Below are 14,756 nucleotides of genomic sequence, written 5' to 3'. Positions count from 1 at the left end.
ATCGCATCTCTGCATGTCTGGCAGACATATCAGTGTGGATGACGGATCACCACCTCAAGCTGAACCTCGGCAAGACGGAGCTGCTCTTCCTCCCGGGGAAGGACTGCCCGTTCCATGATCTCGCCATCACGGTTGACAACTCCATTGTGTCCTCCTCCCAGAGCGCTAAGAACCTTGGCGTGATCCTGGACAACACCCTGTCGTTCTCAACTAACATCAAGGCGGTGGCCCGTTCCTGTAGGTTCATGCTCTACAACATCCGCAGAGTACGACCCTGCCTCACACAGGAAGCGGCGCAGGTCCTAATCCAGGCACTTGTCATCTCCCGTCTGGATTACTGCAACTCGCTGTTGGCTGGGCTCCCTGCCTGTGCCATTAAACCCCTACAACTCATCCAGAACGCCGCTGCCCGTCTGGTGTTCAACCTTCCCAAGTTCTCTCACGTCACCCCACTCCTCCGCTCTCTCCACTGGCTTCCAGTTGAAGCTCGCATCCGCTACAAGACCATGGTGCTTGCCTACGGAGCTGTGAGGGGAACGGCACCTCAGTACCTCCAGGCTCTGATCAGGCCCTACACCCAAACAAGGGCACTGCGTTCATCCACCTCTGGCCTGCTCGCCTCCCTACCACTGAGGAAGTACAGTTCCCGCTCAGCCCAGTCAAAACTGTTCGCTGCTCTGGCCCCCCAATGGTGGAACAAACTCCCTCACGACGCCAGGACAGCGGAGTCAATCACCACCTTCCGGAGACACCTGAAACCCCACCTCTTTAAGGAATACCTAGGATAGGATAAAGTAATCCTTCTCACCCCCCCCCCCCCCCCCCCCTTAAAAAGATTTAGATGCACTATTGTAAAGTGGCTGATCCACTGGATGTCATAAGGTGAATGCACCAATTTGTAAGTCGCTCTGGATAAGAGCGTCTGCTAAATGACTTAAATGTAAATGTAAATGTACTGGCCTGTCTCCTGGTAGCGCCTCCATGCTCTGGACACTACGCTGACAGACACAGCAAACCTTCTTGCCACAGCTCGCATTGATGTGCCATCCTGGATGTGCTGCACTACCTGAGCCACTTGTGTGGGTTGTAGACTCCGTCTCATGCTACCACTAGAGTGAAAGCACCGCCAGCATTCAAAAGTGACCAAAACATCAGCCAGGAAGCATAGGAACTGAGAAGTGGTCTATGGTCACCACCTGCAGAACCACTCCTTTATTGGGGGTGTCTTGCTAATTGCCTATAATTTCCACCTTTTGTCTATTCCATTTGCACAACAGCATGTGAAATTTATTGTCAATCAGTGTTGCTTCCTGAGTGGACAGTTTGATTTCACAGAAGTGTGATTGACTTGGAGTTACATTGTGTTGTTTAAGTGTTCCCTTTATTTTTTTGAGCAGTGTACATTCACAAAGCTGTTTATTCTGAGCCAGAGGGTCTGGCAGGCAGCTCCTAGACTCTCTCCTCTTTATGATTTCTAAAATCTATAAACCATTATATAATCATATTCCATTGGTAATTAAAAAAGTGGTTTGTTGTTGGCTCGGGGGTGTATCAGGAGGGCATTGAGTGTATGTGTGTGCGTGCATTTGTCAATGTGTGGGTTCACATAGGTGTGTATGATAGTGTGTACACTACCATAAACTACTTCCTCTCCTTTTCTTGGCCTCCCTTTCGTTCTCTCTAATCTCTTCATATTGTATCCCTCTCTCTTCTCATCACGGACACCGATGTATTGCTTCCAGACAAACTAAACACCTTCTTTTCCCACTTTGAGGATAATACAGTGCCACCGATGCAGCCCGCTAACAAATCAAATAGCAAAATGATCCTTGATATGACGTTCTTAAAACAATTCCATATAGCTTAGTAGTACAGAAGGCTAGCTGAAGTCGGCAGCTGAAGTCTACGCCCCTTAGTCGATGATTGGTCAACAGTAGGGATTCTTCAAATAAGTGTTGTCATTCAATGAGCGACTAATCGGACACCGATGTATTGCTTCCAGACAAACTAAACACCTTCTTTTCCCACTTTGAGGACAATACTGTGCCACCGATGCAGCCCGCTAACAAGGACTGCGGGCCCCCCTTCTCTTTTTCCGTGGCCGACGTGACTAAGACATTTAAACGTGTTAACCCTCGCAAGGCTGCTGGCCCAGACGGCATCCCTAGCTGCGTCCTCAGAGCATGCACAGACCAGCTGGCTGGTGTGTTTAAGGACATATTTAATCGCTCCCTATCCCAGTCTGCTGTCCCCACATGCTTCAAGATGGCCACCATTGTTCCTGTACCCAAAAAGGCAAAAATAACTGAACTAAATGACTATCACCCTGTAGTACTCACTTCTGTCATTCGTGAAGTGCTTTGAGAGACTAGTCAAGGGTTATTTCACCTCCACCTTATATACCACCCTAGACACATTTCAGTTTGCATACCGCCCCAACAGGTCCAGAGATGATACAATCGCCATCACACTGCACACTGCCCTATCCCATCTGGACAAGAGGAATACCTATGTAAGAATGCTGTTCATTGACTACAGCTCAGCATTCAACACCATAATACCCTCCAAGCTCATCATTAAGCTTGAGGCCCTGGGTCTCAACCCCGCCCTGTGCAATTGGGTCCTGGACTTTCTGACAGGCCGAAAACAACATCTCCACCTGTCTGACCCTCAACAAAGGGGCCCCACAAGGGCTCAGCCCCCTCCTGTACTCCCTGTTCACCCATGACTTCGTGGCCATGCACGCCTCCAAATCAGTCATCAAGTTTGCAGACGACACAGTAGTGGGCTTGAGTGTGGTGTCAGGAAAACAACCTCTCACTCAACGTCAACAAAACATAGGAGATGATCGTGGATTTCAGGAAACAGCGGGAGCACCCCCTATCCACATCAAAGGCACAGTAGTGGAGAAGGTGGAAAGTTTTAAGTTCCTTGGCGTACACGTCACAGACAAACTGAAATGGTCCACGCACACAGACGGTGTGGTGAAGAAGGTGCACATTTATTATTTAAATTAAAAATCATTATTTATAACCTTGTCAACGTCTTGACTATGTTTCCTATTGCCTTTGCAACTCATTTCATGGGAAACAGGGACATTTCTAAGTCACCCCACACTTTTGAACGATAGTGTATATACTGTATCCTTCACTATCTATTCTTTACTATCTATTGCATCTTGCCGCTCTGTCACTGCTCATCCATATATTTTGTACTCATATATTCTCATCCCATTCCTTTACTAGATGGAATTGTTAGATATTACCTGTTAGATACTGCTGCACTGTCGGATCTAGAAGCATAAGCATTTCGCTACACTCATAATAACATCTGCTAACTGTGTGTATGTGACCAATAACATTTTATTTGAATGGTGACAGAGCTGGAGCGATGTTTGTCAGACATTGCGAAAATCGGTCTTCTCACAAAATTGTCAGTAGCGTCTGAACGGTTTGGTCTACAAACTATTATGACCCCTTTATGGAAAAATTTGACTCTCAAGAAAACAATGGTAGGACTCGTCAGTTGAAAACATTTATGGAAATACTGCATATTTGTAGACTGTTTAGTGACAAAAAGAACGCGTTAAATACATGTGACCTTTTTATAGCTCTCATATATAGGACAGACACTTTAGAACAAACTTCCTTTAGATTTTTTTGGGGGGGTCTATCTGTTGTTCCATGTAGTGAATCTGCTATTCAATTCGTTTGTATGGGCTAATAGCAGTTAGGCCTAAAATACTTTTTAAATATATTTTTTTGATACTTCAAGGGGTCTTAACATTCAAAATCAAATAGCAAAATGATCCTTGATATGACGTTCTTAAAACAATTCCATATAGCTTAGTAGTACAGAAGGCTAGCTGAAGTCGGCAGCTGAAGTCTACGCCCCTTAGTCGGTGATTGGTCAACAGTACGGATTTTTCAAATAAGTGTTGTCATTCAATGAGCGACTAATCGTTTTCATGCACATTTCTTTCACTTGAGAAATACTGAACCAAACATCTTCGATGTAAAATCGCGGGACTAAGATCTCGCTGGCAAAAACATCAAAATTAACGATTTATAGAGTCATCTTAAATTAATTTGGACTATTTTGGCTACAGCGCCTCAAAATAGAGAAACAGTACAATTGCTGCTTTTTTCTCATTTTTCAAATGAAGGATTTAACCCCCTTATGCCCTTCCAGGGTTAGGGCTCAGGGAAGGTTGGGGGAGTAGGCTCGGCCCTAAACTACGCGCTCTCTGTCACCTGGGGCTGCATAGAAAATGGCCCAGGGACACAAGGAAGACACAATGGTCAATTATTTAAGGGCCTTCCCCCCTCTGAATGGCCAAAATGTATCTCTCTTCAACAGTAACCAGAGAATTTATTACAAAAATGTGTGTTACAATAACACTATCGCATCTATGTCTGGTATCCATCGAAAACTTGTCCTCTGAGGAGAACTTTGATGCCATCTATATGGACGTATGATCTCCGTGGCGACTTGTAGTTGTTCAGAGTGAACTCTGACAACACTTTATGCAATTTTCCTCTCAGGAATGCTGTCTTATCTCTATTGCACCCAGCACACCCCCTCAGGTCATCATCACAGGTCATAAATGTGACCCCCCCCCTTCCTATAGGATGTTGGCTGATTCCATCCGATTTGATGTTTTAGTTGTATTACCTCTGGTTTGGTCTGTGGATTGGTCAACAAGTCAGATCTGGTATAAATGGAATGAAGGCCTGTTGTGCTCTCTCTCGTCCTGTATCCTGCCCATGGAGTAAGGTTGTATGAAATGCCTTGGGCCTGAGTAGGTCTGATTCGTTCATGCTTTGTCTTGTCAGCTAACCTTAAGATCTGCATGTCTAGATTGCGAATGCTACATTAGTGTCAGTGTTTCCTTGTAATTTGCGCCTTATGCCTTGTATGTGATTTCATTTATTTGACAAAGTTATAAAATCATACTTGCATTTGGCATTCGCTTCTCAGGACCATTTCCTGATCTTAGTCAGCTGAACGCATATTAATTGATTGCACCTGGTTTTACTATAATATTAAATGGAGTTAAATGTTATGTATCACTACGGGGGGCTCTGTCCGGACATCATAAGCTCCACCTTGGCTGGGGCAGGCCCGCTCCGTGTTCCCCCTCTGCCCTCCATGGCCTAGGTTGGTCCCTAACCATGCCCACCCTTCCCTCCCTCGCACTGGTCTGGGCCATTCTCCTTTACAGTTCCACCGCCCCACCCCTGTACCCACTTCCTGCATATGGCTTTATCAGCACGTCTCACTTCCTGTTTCCTGACGAGCTTCCAGAGTGTCACTATGTGTGTGTGTGTGTGCATGTGTGTCGGCACAGCCCCCCAAAATAGACTAGAGAGTGTATCCGATCTTTCTTTGCGCATTCTATCCTTTCCCCAGTGTTTTTAATCTTGCTGTCTATTTGTTCATCACAGAGCGGCCGGCATTTCCTGTCTGTGTTTCCGTGGTGATGAGTACATAGCCCATAAAAACTCAAACAGGAAACCGAGCGGACCGCCCCTGATTGTTCCAGAGGTGTTTGGACCGTGAGTCCCCCACTAACACATCCGCCGTGCTCTTTGCCTTTTAGCTGCATACACAGACATGCAGACAAATTAACACATACCAGCACACGCTCACACTCACACAGAGGATGCGTTGCTTCCTGAGCGTTGGCCTCAATGAGTCAGAACTCACTGTTGTTCGCTGTTGTTCTGTTATGGTTGTCCCTCCCTTCGACACGTTAAAACATAAACGTGTGTATGTACTTGGTTGTTGTGATGTCGACTCTACAGAATTTGCTTGTGGACACAAGTGTTAGCACTCCTACTTGTGATAAGTGCCATTGGATGTCTAGTGACCATAGAGTCAGAACCTTAGTTTCTTATGTGAAGGACGGCATCCTTTGCAGGGCATTGTCCCCAGTCACCGCCCAGGGGGAATTGGGGTGTCCTTAGTTCTGAATGTAGAGTGCCTTCTACTACCCTTCTAACACTTTTATAATCAACCTGGGGTGTGTTCAGCAGGGCACACCGTAGCAAAACGTTTTGCAAAACAAAAAAAATTATTTCTTATTGGACACGTTCTGGTTGTAGCTTCCTGCTTCACTCTGTTTCAAAACATTTTCTCCACCTACTGAACATAACCCAGGTTTTCCCAGGAAGTCTCCCGTCAAAGTACTGACCAAGGCCATCTCTGCTTAGCTTAGCATCAGAGCCAGCAGAGGAATGCAGGGTGGTATGGCTGCTAATGTTTTTCAAGGAACCGAGAGGGAGACATGATGACTTGTGTTTGTCATCAATTGCACTTACTACATGCACTTACTACAAATTCCTACAGTAGTTTTGCTAAGTATGCCATATTGTTAGTCTTTTTAAGTATGGTCATTAGCAGAGTATACATGATCCTAATTTTTGCTTCAAGACACTGACAATTTGAAAAACGAAAAGATTTTTCTTTTTGCCATACCAGGCGCTGTAGTTGGTATACTTTTTAATTTATGACAATTTATCTTTAATGCAGGGCCGCCAGACAAGTTCCTTCCTTTCTCCCCCTTCTTCTACTTGCCTCTTCCATCGTTCTGGTAATAATGCATTCAGTTGGTTGTCATTTTGAATAGAGGAGACATTTACATATGTTTTTGTTAACTGCATGTGTTACATAACTTCACCAGTATTACTTATGATATAATTTACAAAGATTATTATTTACCTGCTAATCGCTTCAGCACTTGGCGGTCCTGTTCTGTGAGCTTGTGTGGCCTACCATTTTGCGGCTGAGCCGTTGTTGCTCCGAGACGTATCCACGTCACAATGACAACACAGTTGACAGGGGCAGCTCTAGCAGGGAAGCCATTTGACTGACTTGTTGGAAAGGTGGCATCCTACGACGATGCCACGAGGGTTGCATTGTGCCCCTAGCTCGCCGTGATTCATTTTTCGCTTAATATAAATCATTTGATAGCATTTACTTGTACTTTTACTCAAGTATGGCAGTTGAGTACTTTTTCCACCATTGTACATAAGTACATTTTAAACCAGATACTTTTACTCAAGTGTTATTGTACTGGGTGACTTTCACTTATAGTTGTCATTTTCTGTTCAGGTATCTTTCCTTTTACAATTGAGTACTTTTCCCACCACTGCGCACACACACACACACACACACACACACACACACACACACACACACACACACACACACACACACACACACACACACACACACACACACACACACACACACACACACACACACACACACACACACACACACACACACACACACACACACACACACACACACACAAACTCATAACTCTCTCAGCGTTTACAACATGAACACTTTGATAAATGAAGACTGTGTGTGTGTGTGTGTGTGCGCCCTCAGGACTTACATTTGATCGTTCATTTCCTTGTATGATCGTATTGTGTGTGTGTTCCTATTCTCATTCCCATGTTCCCAGCGGACTTCCCAGTAATCAGCATTCTACACACACCAGACACACCAATACCCTACTCCTGCAACTTGGGGATTTTCCGCTGAATCATGAGGGTAGGGGGAGTGGCATGCATGTTTTGGGGAGGGGCACCCATCCTCTAACACACAGACTTCTCTTCTACCACCCTGTTTAAACACACATGCCCCCTCCACCCGTTCCCTCACTGCTGTTCCTCGGTACATTTCAAATGATGCTCTCTCTCTCTCTCTCTCTATTGTTCTCTGTCTCGCCCTCTCTCTCACAACCGCGCATACACGCTAATTGTTTTTATCCCACACAACATCTAAGCCACTCTCCTCGTCTCTCTTCCATCTAAGACTCCCTCCTTGAGCTATATTTTGAAAGCACTTATTAACAGACACAAACTCTAGAGAGACGATTTAATTCAAGATAAGTAGACACTCTATCGCATGTATTCATAATCATTTTAGGTCCTTTTAATTATTCCCCAGTAGAATATTTTCTCTTATACTACCATGGTCGACGCCTCTGTGTGTGGGGTATTCCATTACGTCATGAGCCTGTTTGAGTGGCTAATTGGCATACTCGTTAGGATCGTTTTTTCATTACTGGCGGTGAACTCCGTCAGGGTTACGAAGCAGGTTAGAGACGCTTTGTTCTGTGTTAATGAGTCTGGTTGATCAGAAATTAGAGCGCGCAGGGAGAACGTCTTGGCAACGTAATGAAAACCTTTCGTGGATTGAGTCTCAGAGGAGAGGCTGCGGCTAGGCAGCTCACACAAATGCACACGCACCACACACACACACACACTCTCACACACACACACACACAGCTTTGTCATTCAAAAATCATGGTTAACACTATTATTGGACACATTTCTGCTCCTGAACTTATTTCAGCTCGCCATAACAAAGGGGATGAATACTTACTGACAAGACATTTAGGATTTTCGTTTTGTATCACTAAACATTTTGAAAAACATAGTTACCAAAAAAATCTAATTTAAAATCAGGCTGTAACATGTTGAATAAGGAGTGTGAATACTTTCTGAGGGCACTGTAAATACTTATTTTAGTATAGTTTAGTATAGTATTTTTAATCTAATAGGTACCAGGTTCCTCTTCAGCGTTGGCACAAACAACAAACAAACACATTTGGGGCTGAGGGGGAACAGAGAGGTTTTTCTTAAAACAGACGGAAACACAACAAACTAACAACAAACACCAGTTCCCATGCCACTTCCTTCAAGGGGCTTGTTTAACACAACTCCCCCATTTACTTAAAGTGGCTCGTGGTTTTCTGGAAGAGGATGGCCTGAGGAAAAGGGGTAGGGGGGGGGAGGAGTAGGAGGACAGAGAAGTGGAGTTCACTTTTGGGTTAATTTGACCTTATTTTGTCCGTGGTTGTGTTGAATCACTGCATGGACACACACACAATTGGAAACACTGGTAGCACTTAAGTAAAGCTAAACAAACAATTTGGGCCCAAATTATTCACAGATGCAGGAGGACCACCGTCATTTGCGACAGGCTCTGCAGTGGCGGCGGCGGCAGCAGGCACCCCTTCCGGATGGAGCACTAGTGGCGCAATCCGCAGTGTAGTGTGAGGATGCTTATGTCATCTCTTCAGCTGGGGGGGGGGGGGGGGGGGGGGGGTTGGTGGTTGATTATGCCTGTTCAGCTGTTCAGAACTTGTACAATATCAGTCAAGGAAAGGGGGGGATGAGGGGGAGGGGTTCCTTCTGTTTTGTTCAGGGTACGGCTGGCTGTTCATAGCTCTCACATTCCATGTTGCCTTTTGAGTAGAGTTTTTTTTGGGGGGGGGGCGGGGCTGCTGCTACAAGACGTCTGTTGTCAGTTACATTGTCTGGATAACTGGATATTCTGTCAACGTAGACAGGGTAGGAGGGAAACTTGGGTGAGTGGTTTTCGAACAGTCTTGTGCAACAAAAGGTTAAAAATAACATTTTTAAGAGGAACAAAAGTTGGCTCTTCTTTTACCAACAATGATATCATCAATAATTCATATCAGGGGATTGTGTAACATTGACATTTTTATAATAAGTCAATGTAGTAAATCAAACACTTACATTTTTATAATAAGTCAACGTAGTAAATCAAACACTTAACATTTTTTTTATTAAACAATAAACTATATTAAACCAACAATGATATCATAAATAATTCATATTTCCCAGTACACCACCATTTTATTATTTCCTTTTCCAATACATCTTTCAAATCAAATGTATTTGTCAAATGCGCCAAATACAAAAGGTGTAGACCTTACCGTGAAATGCTTACATACAAGCCCTTAACCCAAAAAATGACATAACAATAAAGAGGCTGATGTACAGGGGGTACCGGTGCCGAGTCAATGTGCGGGTGTACATGTTAGTTGAGGTCATTTGTAAAGTGACAATGCATAGATAATAAACAGTGAGCAGCAGTGGTATAAAAATAAAAGGGTAGGGGTGTCAATGTAAATAGTCCGGGTGGCCAGGTATAGAAATCACACACAGTTGCCAAAGCTCAAAAGAGCAAAATGAGGTCATCAGAAAATAACAAGGTAAGATACTCAAGTGAGAGAGTGGTGTGGAGCCTTCCTCTCTTCCATTCCCTCGAAGAACTCTGCCGATCAACACGCGTCTTTGTTTTGGCGACCATCTTAGTTTCGCCGACGAGACCGCCACTGACATGACCACCACTTACAGCTGCCGCTGAGAAACCAGGGGAGACTGAAGTACAAACACTAATTGCTAGTTGCCTAGCAGAGGTGAAGGGCACACTTCCCTGTACTAATCGCTGATTGCCAAGGAGAGGAGAACCCACTCCCCTCCAATACAGCCATTGAATACAAAAAACAAGTCATCAATTACCCTGCCCCTTGATCCTGGTTGACGTGTCAACAATCATCTGCAAGTTATGAGCAGTCAGCAGTTTACACACCAAGTAGGCTGCTGGGAAGACAGGCAGCACTTAAAGTAGATGGTCCTAGCAAGCAAAAAGACAGTTCTAGACAACGGATGAAGATAACAATTATACATATCACTCCTGGGGGAAATTAGGAGTCCTCTAGCTTTAGAATGAAGCACACTGAGATGAAGCCTGAGAAGCTGGTTATATACACTCAGAAAAGTGAAGAGCCGCCGTTTTCAGTTGAATTAATCAACTTTCTTTCATGGCAACTCATAAGCAGGATATGTCTTATATGTTTCAAAGTCGATGTATAATCATATTTCATTAGTTAGCTTTTTTTTTTTTACAGAAGGTTGAAAGAACACAATATTTCTGTCAGGCAATGCTTTTCTGATATGTCAGATGAAGAGTTAGACCAGAAAGTCAGTGCCATTAAGGTAAGGATGCCCCATGTGGTCTTTAGAATGGTCAAAGGAAGTCTCTGAGCATTGGGCCATTGTGTACAATGGTGAAGAGTTAGGGAGTCTTTGCAGCGTGTAGATGGCGCAGGTTTCATTGCCAGAATGATCCAGCTTCGTTGCATTGCTCGGCAAAAATACTCTGTTCCTGCTCCCCTGTCTCTCGTCCACATTGATACAAATAAATTGATAAGGTACTAAGATGAATAATGTCTCCATCAAATCTAAGATGTTTTTTTACTTTTTTTAGTCTTACTTATTCGTAGACACATTTTCAATGATGTATGAAATGGGAGTTGTTCTTCATCAACTGGTAATACATAAATAATGAAGCAGGTTAAACATTTCACTTTTAATTCCAATGATTTTTTTCAAGATACAACATTGTCATCTTTGGCGGTATAGATGGATTTTCAAGGAAGGTAAGTCTATTATTTTGTTTGCTTATTGCATATTTCCCATCACCTAATGAACAACCACAATACCAGTTTGGTGTCAAGCGTAGGCTACCCCTTGATCAGATGTTCTTTCTGGACACTGCGGCCAATAACAAAGCAGCGACTGCTTTTGGATACATTATGGATTGAGTCGGCAGCAATGGATGGCCTTCAAGGTAAATATTGATATAGTAGAATGAAAAAAATGATTACTTGTATTATACATATTCATCCTAACCACTAATGTATTGTAACGTCTTGTGAGGAGTTACTTTCTGTATAAAAACCCGTGACATCTTCCTCATCAAACCTCCTAAGATTGCTTTCTGTGCTGTATTGACGTATCCTGAAAATGACATCTGCTGCTTTAGATTGAACGGTCATATCTCAGTTATTGTTTTCATATCTACAAAAAATAAGCTATTTTCTTTACATTAGAGCGAGCTGATCAAGGGGTAGAAAATGTAGATATTGCCAGATGTTCACTGTCCGAGGACCAGGCCGTGGAAGCTTTATTGCTGCTTAAAGTGTCCATAACCAGAGGTTACATGGAACCTGTCTCACATGCATTAATTTTAAAAACCTTAAGAAGTCAGCTGCTAATTTTCAGATGTACACCACATAAACACAGCCATTTTCACTGGACTATCTGTTGCTGCCAAGTTATGATTTCCCTGGGGGTTAGCCTTGCAATAACCAAGTGGTGAGACATATAGCCCTCTATATTTAAATGTTTCAGGTACACTCAGATAGGTGTCTGCATCACATACAGTCAGTAACCACTCAGAGGCACACACACAACGTGCATTTCTATAACCTCGGACCCACCTCAGTGTTCACTATTCATGGAGGAAGACCACAGGACCACAGAGATTAGGTTCCTCCCCTTCACAAAACATTTTATTTCTCTGCTAGAGTGGAAGGCTTGTGGAGAGATGTTTGGAGTGCCGTGACATGTCAGTACTACAACTTGCTGCACAGTTTGGAGGAAGATGGCTACGTTGACCTGTCGGATTCTATCCTGTCGATTTCTACTTTTAAACTCGGACAAAACAGAGATGCTTGTTCTAGGTCCCAAGAAACAAAGAGATATTCTGTTGAATCTGACAATTAATCTTGATGGTTGTACAGTCGTCTCAAATAAAACTGTGAAGGACCTCGGCGTTACTCTGGACCATGATCTCTATTTTGATGAACATATCAAGACTGTTTCAAGGACAGCTTTTTTCCACCTACGTAACATTGCAAAAATCTGAAACTTTCTGTCCAAAAATTATGCCTAAAAATGAATCCATGCTTTTGTCAACTGCAATGCTCTACATTCCGGCTACTCGGAAAAAGCACCAAATAAACTTCAGTTAGTGCTAAACACGGCTGCTAGAATCCTGACTAGAACCAAAAAATTTGATCATATTACTCCAGTGCTAGCCTCTCTACCTGGCTTCCTGTTAAGGCAAGGGCTGATTTCAAGGTTTTACTGCTAACCTACAAAGCATTACATGGGCTTGCTCCTACCTATCTTTTCGATTTGGTCCTGCCGTACATACCTACGCGTACGCTACAGTCACAAGACACAGGCCTCCTTACTGTCCCTAGAATTTCTAAGCAAACAGCTGGAGGCAGGGCTTTCTCCAATAGAGTTCAGTTTTTATGGAATGGTCTGCCTACCCATGTGAGAGACGCAGACTCGGTCTCAACCTTTCAGTCTGTATTGAAGACTCATCTCTTCAGTAGGTCCTATGATTGAGTGTAGTCTGGCCCAGGAGTGTTAAGGTGAACAGAAAGGCACTGGAGCAACGAACCTCCCTTGCTGTCTCTGCCTGGCCGGTTCCCCTCTCTCCACTGGGATTCTCTGCCTCTAACCCTATTACGGGGGCTGAGTTACTGGCTTACTGGTGCTCTTCCATGTCGTCCCTAGGAGGGGTGCGTCACTGAAGTGGGTTGAGTCACTAGCGTGATCTTCTTGTCTGGGTTGGCGCCCCCCCTTGGGTTGTGCCATGGCGGAGATCTTTGTGGGCTATACTCGGCCTTGTCTCAGGATGGTAAGTTGGTGGTTGAAGATATCCCTCTAGTGGTGTGGGGGCTGTGCTTTGCCAAAGTGGGTGGGGTTATATACTGCCTGTTTGGCCCTGTCCGGGGGTATGTTCGGATGGGGCCACAGTTTCTCCCGACCCCTCCTGTCTCAGCCTCCAGTATTTATGCTGCAGTAGTTTATGTGTCGGGGACTAGGGTCAGTCTGTAATATCGGGAGTATTTGTCCTGTCTTATCCGGTGTCCTGTGTGAATTTAAGTATTCTCTCTCTCTCTCTCTCAGGACCTGAGTCCTAGGACCATGCCTCAGGACTACCTGGTCTGATGACTCCTTGCTGTCCCCAGTCCACCTGGCCGTGCTGCGGCTATGGAACCCTGACCTGTTCACCGGACATGCTACCTGTCCCAGACCTGCTGTTTTCAACTCTCTAGAGACAGCAGGAGCGGTAGAGATACTCTGAATGATCGGCTATGAAAAGCCGACTGACATTTACTCCTGAGGTGCTGACCTGTTGCACCCTCAACAACCACTGATTATTATTATTTGACCCTGCTGGTCATCTATGAACATTTGAGCATCTTGGTCATGTTCTGTAATAATCTCCACCCGCACAGCCAGAAGAGAACTGGCCACCTCATAGCCTGATTCCTCTCTAGGTTTCTTCCTAGGTTCTGGCCTTTCTAGGGAGTTTTTCCTAGCCACTATGCTTCTACACCGGCATTGCTTGCTGTTTGGGGGTTTTAGGCTGGGTTTTGCTGTTTGGGGTTTTAGGCTGGGTTTCTGATGTAAGAAGGGCTTTATAAATACATTTGATTTGATTTATCCACCTCTTCTGTGTGGGATATGTTTTCCTACCTTGTCTGGGGGCAGATCTGCAGCATTTCACAGAGAGTTGGAACAATCACCCTTCAAGTACAGAGGCGAACCTGACACCTCACCAGCTGTGGCATATCGGAATGCTCCAAACACCCGTGTCTGAGCCAGACTATGCAGAGGTCTGTGATATGTGAATGGCTTGACAGATCTTCCTTTAAATGTATCGTCACTAATACAGATTTGTTTCTTTTGAGCATTCCAGATTCAGCAGGTGGAGGACCTGCTTTATCAGGAGGCTAATCTGTAATCTGGAAACACTGACAATGGGGTCATTGTTCCTGACATCCCATGCCCCCTGTCTACTGAGACACTTGCTGTGCTGCAACATCAAGTGAACGCTACCACTGACTCCTCCTCTTATTATTAAAAATGCTTTACATTGAAATACAGATAGAGATGTAGTAGTCCCAGAGTTAATGATCCAAGGTCAGTTTACCATTTCACCTCCTGATGATTATGATGACTGACCGTGTTAGAATAAAAAAAACAAGGCTTAAACATGCTCTCTCTATCCATCTGTCTCTCGTCTGCAGGTATGTTTTGATGTGAGAGAGGAAGCCA

The 14,756-nt window shown here is 44.3% G+C and overlaps 1 long non-coding RNA gene across 1 annotated transcript in view; it reads right to left on the bottom strand.

Annotated features, from left to right (window-relative positions):
* The window catches only part of LOC139583172 (uncharacterized), a 49,808-nt gene extending 42,265 nt beyond the window's left edge, over window positions 1–7,543 (bottom strand). Inside the window, exon 1 of the long non-coding RNA XR_011676502.1 lies at window positions 7,409–7,543. This is a non-coding gene — a long non-coding RNA (uncharacterized lncRNA). The remainder of the gene's footprint in view (window positions 1–7,408) is intronic.
* Between the last annotated feature and the right edge of the window lie 7,213 nt (window positions 7,544–14,756).

This window comes from Salvelinus alpinus, chromosome 8 (assembly GCF_045679555.1).
Source record: "Salvelinus alpinus chromosome 8, SLU_Salpinus.1, whole genome shotgun sequence".
In the NCBI taxonomy this organism is placed as follows: domain Eukaryota; kingdom Metazoa; phylum Chordata; class Actinopteri; order Salmoniformes; family Salmonidae; genus Salvelinus; species Salvelinus alpinus.
This window is presented reverse-complemented; position numbering and strand designations above follow the sequence as displayed.